Consider the following 10,935-nt stretch of genomic DNA (forward strand, 5'->3'; position numbering starts at 1 on the left):
TTGCAGTCTCCTAGCTAATGAAAATTACATAACTGAAGAATGAAAAGGTAAAATGAGGAATTACAATTTACTAAGCTCTAAGTATGGCCAGAGTAATGAGAATGCAGGACTGGGTGTATTTTCTTCTCTTGTGTTCATAATCCACTGAGCACCTGTTTATCCTACTCATGTTACTGTATATTATGAATCACATTAAAGGCAAGCCTTTGCCAAGCAAAGCAAGACCAGGCCTACGTTTTCTAAGAGGTCTATTTGGAATATGAAAATAAAAATTAGGAATGGGAAAAGGGAATGGTGAAGTATTTTCTATTGGTTTAAGTTTTAATATCGTAGTCATTTTAAATTTGACTTCTCTGGATTTAATATGTATTCCATTATAATTAGCTAACTCACAATAAGGTTAACACAAAATGTGGTTATAGATAGCATTTTTTTATTTTTGTGTTTTGATCAATCTCAATTTGCTCTTAAAATGTAGAATCTTTTTTCTTCCTTTTAATCTTTCTCTTTCTAGTAATTACATTGGATTCATTACTTTTTTCATATTAATAGTGCAAAGCACCTGGAAACTTCTTGTGAAGAACCCATTGCAGCTACACAGGCCACTCAGTGCCAAACTTCCACTGTGCTTGTATTCTAGCAAATATTTCTAGCAAAAAATGAGGAGGGAAGTGAATTTAGCTCAATTTTTGGCTGCTCTAAACAGTTGCCACTCCTAAGTGCGATCCAGGACCACAGTCAGGACCCCAAGGCTGGCCTATGCTATTGATACATTGTGGTCACCCTTGTTCAGTTTTGGGATCAAGAAGTCAAAGGGAAGTCGAAGTCATTTACTTCGTCATTTGACATTTACAAAGTCAAAGGCCCTTTATTCTCAGATGTTCAACTGATTTTGAACTATTCTTTCTGTATTTGAGAGGAGATTTAATGTTGCTGTCTGAAAAAAAAGGGCTGATTTTACTGTAGTGAGGTAAGACTAATGAAATACTAGGATATGTAACCTCAGGTTCCAAGTCATTTACCAACAGTTTAGTGTAATAAATCAGTTGTTGTTAGCTGGTGAAGTCCATTGTCAGCTTTGCTCAAACTTTATTCAGGCACCATACCTGCAACTCCAAAGAGAGGTCTATGTAAGAACTGAACAAATAGTGATTAGGAGCTTCCAGACTTTGCCCCCACAGCCCTAATGTAGTTTCAGTTAGCTCACATGCAGTTTCTGTTCAGATAAGTCACAATGAAGTAGTGGCACTGAAGTATAATCCGCTTTCTCCAGAGTTTTATGGGACTTTGCCTGATAGCAACCTCAAGGATTTGGCAGTAAGTGAGTAGTAAGAAATTAGTGTATGACACTGTTGACTTTTTTAGCGGTGTAGTTGTAAGAATGTGTGTCAAAACTCTGGTTTGTGAGCCTATGACAGTATGCCTAAATGCAGAAATGAGCTTGCCTAACAGCCTTGTGTAGCAAGGTGGCCTTTGAAGAACAGGAAATGTGTCAGAGATTTCCAGATAACATAATTTAGTTTGAAATGGGCCTCCAGAGACCATAAAGGGCAGGGCTAACTTAGATCACGTTGCTCAGGGCTTTGTCCAATCAGGTTTTGAAAACCTCCAAGAACAGAGATTTCTCAGTCTTTCTGGGCAACCTATTTCAGGGCTTAACCACTTACAATGAAATTTTTTCCCCCTATATCCAGTCACAATTTCTCCTGCTGCCATTTGTGATCATTGCTTCTTGACCTTCCACTGTATACCTCTGAGAAGAGTGGCTCTGTCTTCCATGTAACTGCCCTTTAGATATTTGATGATGACAATTGAATTCCTCTCCCAAATCTTCTCTTCTTGAGGCTAAACAAACCCAGTCCCTCAGCCTCTCCTCATATGTCATGTGGTCCAGGCACTTACTATTTTAGTGACCTTTCACTGTACTATCTCCAGTTTATCAATATCGCTTCGGTGCTGAAAGGCCCAAAACTGGATGCAGTCTGAGGTGCTGCCTCACAAGCTTCCATCAGCCTGCTAGCTGTGCTCTTGCTAATGCAACCCTGTACACACTTAGCCCTCACCATTGCAAAGAAATGTTGCTACTGCTGAGTCATGTTGAGTTTGCTTTCTGCTTGTCCTCTAGCCTGTTTCATGGACTTATTCTGTCCGAGATGCAGAACTTGCGCTTGTCTATGCTGAATTTCACAAAGTTCTTGTTGGCCCATTCCTGTAGCTTCTTGAGGTCTCTCTGAATGGCAGCTCTGACCTCCAGTGCATGAACAAGTCTCTTGCATTTGATGTCATCTGTGAACTTGATGAAGGTGCATTCTGCCCTATTGTCAAGGTCCAGGTCATTGATGAAGATATTAAATAGTATTGAACCTGATATAACTTGTAACCAGCTTTCAGTTAGACTTTGAACCATTGAGCCTGATGGTGCAGCTACCTTTTAAGCTCACTCATCCAGTCCATACCTTGCCAGTTTGGGCTACAATGATACTGTGGGAGACCGTGTCAAAAGCCTGCTACTCCATGCCCACAGAACCAGTTATTTTATTATAGAAGGCAGTCAGGTTTATCAGGCAAAATTGTCCCTTGGTAAATCTGCAACAGCTGTTCCCAGTCACTATTTTTGTCCCTTGTGTGCCTGGAAATGACTTCTGGGAGGACTTGTTGCTCTTCAAATAAGGAAAATTCCTATGTTTTACAGTGTGCTCCTAGCCATTTTCAGTAGCAGAAATTAAAGCAACAGCAGCAAGTTGGTCAAAGACTTATAAAATTCTGCTTTGGTATCTTAAGAAAGAATTACCCCTCGTGTAAGTTTGATCTGTGGTAAGGCTGGATCACTCGCAGCTCAAGTCTGATGTGGCTCAGGCATGTGAACACGATCTCACAGTTGTACGTATCTGACAGAGCACAGGTGCAGTATTTGTGCTAGCTGATAGCACAGTACACAAAAGAATGTCCTCAAATGTGCCATGCCCTGATATCCATGTGTTTTCCTCTATAAAGTAAGAAACCAGAACACATTATATAATGTGGAAGCTTGTGGAGAAATTTATTCTTTGAGATTAGCTTCTTCGAGGTTCAATGTCAGTGAAAACACTGGGCTATGTGCAGACACTTGTGCTTCATGAGTACCGGGATACTGTGCCATTTTTGATAGCAAAAAGCAGCCTGAAACTGCCTAGCAGCTGTCCTACAAGATGCTCTTTTCCTTTCAAAGCTAGCAACAGAGATGTATGCAGACTCCCTTTGCTGAGAATGCAAGTTCCTGCTCATCACGGAATAAATCTAGTGAAAAAAATTCAGAAGGGAAGATGCAACAGATGGAAAAGGCAGCACTACTAAACCTTTTTTCAGATTTGATAAGATGTGAATCAAGCCTGAAGGGCTTCAATTTATCAATCTAAACAGTGTCTTGGTCTGACAGGAGCATCCAGAGTACATGATTGTTCTGCAAGTGTACAAGAAACTACTAGAGGGAGGAGGATTTTGGAATGGGAGAGCCATGTTATTGGGTGGGGAGCCCAAGGCTTATTTGGCAAAGCAGCAACTAGCATGGAGCAGGCACTGAGCAGTGAGAAGGGAAGCCTTGGAACTTGGGACTGCCATTGCTCTATTTTCAGGCAGTTTGGGACTTAAATCCTGCCATCACAATTTGGGAGGTGACAGAAGCCATGTGGAAATTTCTTGGCCCGTTGTTATGGATGCACAAATATTAGTAGCAGGCTTCCTTTGTGTAGTTGTAGGGAGTTAGTTTTACTGTTGTCACCTCTGACAATGAAAGTTGTCCCCTCCTATCTCCAAAATGTTGAACAAGTATTCCTTGATGTATTTTATTTAACAGTGATTTGCTCATAAGGGTCACCTCAGTTCTGACATGGTCTGAGGCACCCTATGTTCAGATTCACTGAAGCATCTAATCATGATGAAAAGAGTCTTACATGGTAAAATGAGTCTCTTTTCTATTATTGCCAGTTGTTCTGGACTCTTAAGGAATCATTAACAAGTAGTAAAATAATAGCCACTCTTAATCTGTTTGGTGTCCTGTGATTGTACAAGAACAATTAGTATTCTCTACCCCTTGTGATCTCTGAAAAGAAGGGTATGTTTTAAGTATTATTTCAGTCAAGTGAGGTAGTTTCTAATGAATAAACATGTAAAAATAACTTTTTATGTGTTTCCTAGTTTGGAGACTTAGCTTTCTTATGGAAACTCCTATTACTGATATGCAGGAAATCTCTTAGAATTTTTCTAAGTGGCAATATAGTGTAAAAATGAATGTTTCTAGATGTGGAAAGAATCCCAACAAGTTACAAATCTACAGTTTTCCATCAAACATACATGTTTATTCACACACATGCTATTTCTTCTGACAACCAGAGGGCCTAATTTGTGTGGTCTTCAAAATCTTTTTTTTTATAAATGGGTGGTTTGTTTATTCTCTAAAGTATTCAGATCAAATTTTATCTGTGAGCACAAATGGAAACTCAAACTCTAATTGTCCCTCTGGGCTACACCCAGAGTGTCCTGGAATGTGAATCTCTCATTCTATCAGTGATCTTTGCATGATGTTCCCAAAACATTTACACCTCTTTTGCATGAGCTTAAAGGAGGATCAACGACATTTGAGGAGTCAGAAGAGATTTTTGCTATTCTGGGACTAATCTCTGAGAGTAGATCGTGAGCTTGTATTCCAGTGTTATGTAGTCCCTCTGGATGTGATCTGTTTGGATGGCAATGGAAGCTACATTCTTATCTGGGGTGACTTCAGTACTCAACCTGATCTACATAGGTAAGTCTTACAGCCCTCAACACAGTTTCCAGTAAGCAACATCCTGATGATATGAAACTTCTTAACTGACACTGAAAAATATGTTCCAAATTTTACACACCCTTCTTAAACAGTGTACTACACTTTGCAACTACACCTGAATCACAGAAGTTCCACACCTGAAGTATTGTGAAAGTAAAGGGTAATTTAAAGCTAACCACTTTCTCTTGCTGTAAGCATGTATAGAGAACCTGTCATCAATGCTTGACTTCCTTGCCCAGTTACCACCCAGTTCACATTAACAATCTTTAGTATGTCCTAGGCTATCAAAAGCTTTATTCAATGTTCCTTGTTTCTGATAGATTACCACATATGGATTTTACGTACTGCATTACAGTAGCAAGGTTGTGGGGGAAAAGCGTAGAAATTATTACTGCAAGTATAAGTAACAGAATAAGTATAGCTGCTAATAATTATGACCTATTCTATGTAACCATTACAGATCATGCTGGGCCCTGAGCTTTCTGGCAGTTAAAGGGGCTGTCAAAAGCTATCAAAGCCCACAGGAGTTTTTTCTTTCAGCAGTATTACTTGGGAAATAGGTGAAGTTGATATGTCTTGCTGCTAAAAGCGTTTTTTATTAGGCTCTTATTGATTTCCCATTCCTAATTGCTAGTAGTATCCTTCTCTGGTTTTAAAGAAGAAAACAAGATGTTGAATCCCCATGCAACAAATATGACAGCTTTTATGGGGGTTTTTTTTTGGAGGGAGTGGGGGGGAAGGGAAAGTATTCCAGGAGTTTTTCTCCCCTCCTTTCAGTATTGGTGTAATTATCATGTACATGGATGTGTTAGTGTTTCCATTTAACACTGTTGAACTGAATAATTTGGTGTATGATACTAAATGTGTATTCTAGATTTCAGCTACAGATTGTACAGTGGATTGGATGAATGAAAAATATTACTGTAATGACTGTTTTTGATAGAAACTTTAATTTTTTATCAAATCTTGGAGCAAGAGCCTAACACCATTGAAGAGAAAGAAAGAAGGATACAACGCTGATTTTTTTAGTTACATTATTCTAATCTTGGGATGGCTGTTTCAGGAATGCACAGAGCAGCTCAGGGAGGTTTTCTCCCTGAAGAACATTTCTTCTGAAGGAGAACATCCATAACTAAGTATCACTTTCATCCTCTGTATACAGATACCTGTATATCTGTATACAGATATCTATACATTCTGTAGCGGTTTGGGGAATACCTGCTTATCCAGTTAGTCAGGCTTTCTGGTGTTTTGAGTTGTCAGATAACAGGAAAGATACGGCTTTTGAAACCAGTGTATTCCTAAATATTTTCCTTGTTGTGTCTGAGTAGTGCATTCTTAGGTGGTAATCGGCCCCTGCATTCCCTTTAACAAAGAAGGCGGCAAGAGTCGATAACATTGAGAATGCTAATGTCTTCTTGACTGTTGCCTCTGCTTTAAGCACTGCTTCAAATTAAAAGCGCTCTCAGCAGTTTTAAACGTGATGTCTGAAACATCAGCAACCTGTCTACCTGAGAGATCTAACAGCGTCAAAATTGGGAGCGCTGATTTGTTTTAGCAAGAGCTATAGACATTTTGAAGAGTTTCCTTACTGTAAAGAGACTATTACGTTTAATTATCAGTTTGTCTGTCTTTCTAGTTTAGCTCCTTACATCACAATGTGAGGAAACATATTTCACAGCACCTGTAAAGATCAAGCGGGTTTTTGTTTTTATGTGCTGGTGTCATTAAACACTCATCTAAAAATGTAAGCAACCAGCTTATGCCTCAGTCAAAATCCCGGAAATATCCACACCCATCAACATGTCATCTTTTCATCATGCACTGACATTCTGATATACATGGGAAAATCCTCACATAAATATACACATTACATGTACTGGTAAACATATATACCACAGACTAAAATAACATAGATCTAATGTATAAAACTATTAATCTCTGAGGTCCACGAACTAAAATTCCTTCTAGAAATGTTCAGCTTTCTACAAAATAACAACTAAATTCTATCCAAAGACTGCATCACACTGATTAAGGGGGAGATTTAAATGATGAATGTCTATTATTAAATTAATTCGATAAATCTTCACATCTATTTTGGCAGTGCAAATAAAATTATAAAGTTCATGTATATTGAGGTTTCAGTTTTAGTAGCCACAAAGTTTTTCTGTGGCTGACACTTAGCACAATGTCAGAAGGCTTCATGAAGTATTTTAAACAAAATGTATGTAGCTACTTGAATTTGATAGTTCACCAGACTAGCTATAAAACTCATGATCAGATGTAGCTTTAATCAGATATGTACAGTTATTAAAATTATGATGGGAATAAAAAGAATATGCTAGCAAAAACATGTATTGTGAAGCAATAATCTAAATCAAAGCTTTGAATATGAATGAGTAATAACTTTGTTACAGCTACTGAGCTATTTAACTTTTACTTAGCCACGAGCCTGTTGTGCCATTAACGTTTTAAGTTCTGATTTCCACAGAACTTAGAAATTGAGGGATGGTTCTTTTAAAGGGAAGGGCATGGTTGCCTTGGAATTGTCTTATTGCTTCACTCTAGCAGTCGATGTAATGTTCCTTCCATTCACGTTGTCCTAGGAGTTCAATTAGAGGTACAACAATCTTGAGATCTGATATACAGATCTTACGATGATTCCTGTGACAATAGCATTTTATGAAATTTTCAAGTTCTGTCCCTGTCTTGCCCTCAATGATTACTAAAGTAAGAAAATATGTCATTAGTTTATATCATGTGTTCTTTCAGTTCAGGATACGTAGCTCATGAGTAGATTACTTTTCATATCTGCTAGGAAAGTTTACAGACTTTTTTAGATACCAGACTAGGCTAGTGTTTCCCCTGGAAATAGATGCAGGCTACTGCCTTAATGTCAAAAGTAGTAGTTTTATAATAACTTCAATAGTTAGTGTTAAGTTAATTTAAAAGATTGAAACTATAGAACAAATATTTTTTGGTTTTGAGATTTTATAAGTTGGCAGATCAGTAAGATCTCACTTTAGAAGGGATCTCTGTTTCATGCCAAAATAACGCTTGCGTCCTTTGTTCTGTTCTAGATTCTGTCAGAGGTCAAAGTCTGACCAAAAGATACCTCTGCACAAATGTATCTCCTAATTTATCAATATTTTTCATTTTCAGATAATATTAGTATATTTTTTACACTCTTCAAGTTCATTATTTCCATTTATCTCTTTTTTTCAACTGTAATCTGTGTATAGTATTTTTCATTGTTGGTTGGGGTTTTTTCTTGTTTGTTTGTTAGCTTTTCCTTCCCCCTCATAGGGAAGTGTTTCCAGGTAATTCTTTTCACTTTTCACTGACCAGGGATTCCCATGTCTCACTGTTCCCGATCAACTTATTGCTCCAATAGCAAAGAAGTGTTTGAGCCAAATACGGATACTATCTCTTTCAGCCCAGATTCCTTAAAGAATGTTTCTCCTGGGTTCCCTCCAACAATGTTTTCTGTTGTTACTCGTTTTCCAGAAGCTTCATATCGTATTTTGTACAGTATTATTCAGATTTTTTTCCTCATTTAATTTTCCAACCAAACACTGTGCAAACAAGAAGCTTAACTGAAGAGCCCCTGGGACCCTGTAGAGCAAACTGGACATATATATTAGGCTATTACATTAGTAGATTATGATCTTTTCCCTCCTCCAATTAGATTTCTTTAATCGAATTAACCTATCAAATACTACTACTACTACTACTACTACTACTACTACTACTACTAATAATAATAATAATAATAATAATATATTTGTTGCTGCTTATTGCTGTTGGGCAATAAAAACATATCCACAAGGGCTGAGGCTATCTGTTGTTCAAGAGTGATTACATTTATTTCGAGCAAAATAGAGTACGAGCAACCAGGGTTTTCATAAGGTTACCTGAAAAACCGGAGAATTATTTCAGTGGAAGGGGCATCAGCAGCTCATCTCCTGTTCATTTCTTTCCTGTATTTTATGCAAAGGAGATATTATTTTCCCTAAAGCATCTCTAAAACATGAGTGGCAAAAATATTTGTGAGAGTTGTGATAATGATTATGCAGCCACTCTGGATAATTCCGTCTATTATTTAATTTTAGCTGTAATAGAAGTGGCAAATCAGCATGTGTCGATCTCTAAAAAATATTTTTCTGGAAACATTGTTGTAGAGGAAAGGTGGGAAGCTCCCAGGAAGGATTAGCAACATATACAAAATATGATAGATTAGATCATGAGGATAATAAATATGTTGTGTGTTATATAGTCTATGAGATAATAATAATAATTCTGTTTTAATGAGAATGCTACTCAATTAAGAAGTTGCTTGTGGGGAACAATCTGCCCTCTGTCAGGTGGCAAATCTTGTGACAGTCTGCATTGGTTTTGGGGAGTATTTTTTAATCTGCTATTCAACTTTATCAGTTCCAAGGGAAATTTCAAACCCATCTCTTGCCATTAATCCTCCCCTATTAATCTCCTGAATTATTAGAAGGAATAAAACATTAATAAAACAAAAATACATTCAAGTTACCTTATTTGCTGTCTTAGCCTATCTTGCAGGAAGAATACAGTCCTTGGACTGTTGTTTTTATAGCATTGGCAATGCTTATATACTGCAGGGCTGGGCATACTTAGTGATCACACACAGATAATTTAATCAGTTACTGAAGAACTGAATATATTTACTTGCTCAAATTCTGTTGGTCTATCTGCATATAAACCTATTTTTATGTCCTCTGATATTTCTCTTCCGTAGAGAAACTAATTAGAAAATCAGTCTAGAAATAGTGTTCATTTTTCTGATCCTCTAAGTGAATAAGAATAGAATGACCTTGCTTTCTTTCTGATAACCTTTTAGGAAAGCACCTGTTTTCCTACTGTTTTTTTCTTCTATCTACATCATACCTACTGGAGTTTGGATCTTTTTTCCTTTTAGTAATTCCTCTTCTGTGGATTCCACTTTTTAGTTTCCAACATTTTTGTCATCCTTCTGTGACTAATTCTTCTGATTAGACACAAGTTTTGCTCACTTAAGCAAGACTGCACAAAGAGAAAAAGGACTTGTGGCATCAAACAAAAGGTGCTAAATAATCCTCCAGTCTCCTACTGTAACGGCCATCCTCTATTATTAGGACCATTTTAGGAAAACTTCACTGAGAGCCTTTGAGTTTCTGTTTTGTCTGCTTGCAAATATGATCTCTTTTCTCACTAAGTTCATACTACGTGGCTAGGAAATCAGCAAAGGAGGGGAGAGACTTTACTAATGTAGTATATAGCCTCCTGCAAGTAAAATAACTGCAACTGCAAATTTTTGGCTGTTTTTGGCCTTTATTAATTATACAAAGGATCCTGTGTATAAATTAACATTTCTGAAGAGCATCCCAAAAAGAAATCTGCTTGCTTTATAATGAGATTTGGAGGAATGTCAGAGAAAAGGTTAGAGGAGTTCCTCTGTGGGAGGTAGTTTACATCCTAATGCATTTTTCTCTTTGTGGTTTGTTTTTATTTACTCTTGTTTTATCATTTGCCATCTTCAGGAGGAAGACACACAAAAGTTTTTAAGAGACTAGGCTAAATGGCAGCAAGGGCTATAATTCTCAAATTTTCTATGCTACAGGCCCATTTTCTAATGACAACAGAGCAATTGCCACTTCTACATAGTTCATGTACCTGCCCTGTGCCCCATAAGACAGTGGTGCCTCTGTCAGCCCTTGCAGTTTTGTAGTTGGGTATGCAAATCTGTAATTCTGCTTGGTCTCCATCAGTAATCTGGCCTGTGATTTTGAAGTTACTACACCATTCTTGTACAGAATTAAGTTTGCTTCCACTGTGTATAAAGATAGGAATTCCATGATTATTATTTTTTAGACACTGATTCTCCGTTACTGTTTCAAATCTTGGAGTCTTGTTGGTGTGGCCACACTAGGAGCTGTGGACAGGAGGCTGTAGTGTTTCTTAGCCTCTGAGCTCTTTTTTGCAGAGGTCTGGATGAGAATACAAGATATGTTATAGTAGATAAGTTCCTGTCTAATGTTTTCTTTGCTTTACTTCTGTAGGCTGACGCAGAAATGGAATTCATGAAAACCAAACTTTTTGTTAGTTGCAAGGACGCATAGGAGTCT

This window comes from Calonectris borealis, chromosome 18 (genome assembly GCF_964195595.1).
Source record: "Calonectris borealis chromosome 18, bCalBor7.hap1.2, whole genome shotgun sequence".
In the NCBI taxonomy this organism is placed as follows: domain Eukaryota; kingdom Metazoa; phylum Chordata; class Aves; order Procellariiformes; family Procellariidae; genus Calonectris; species Calonectris borealis.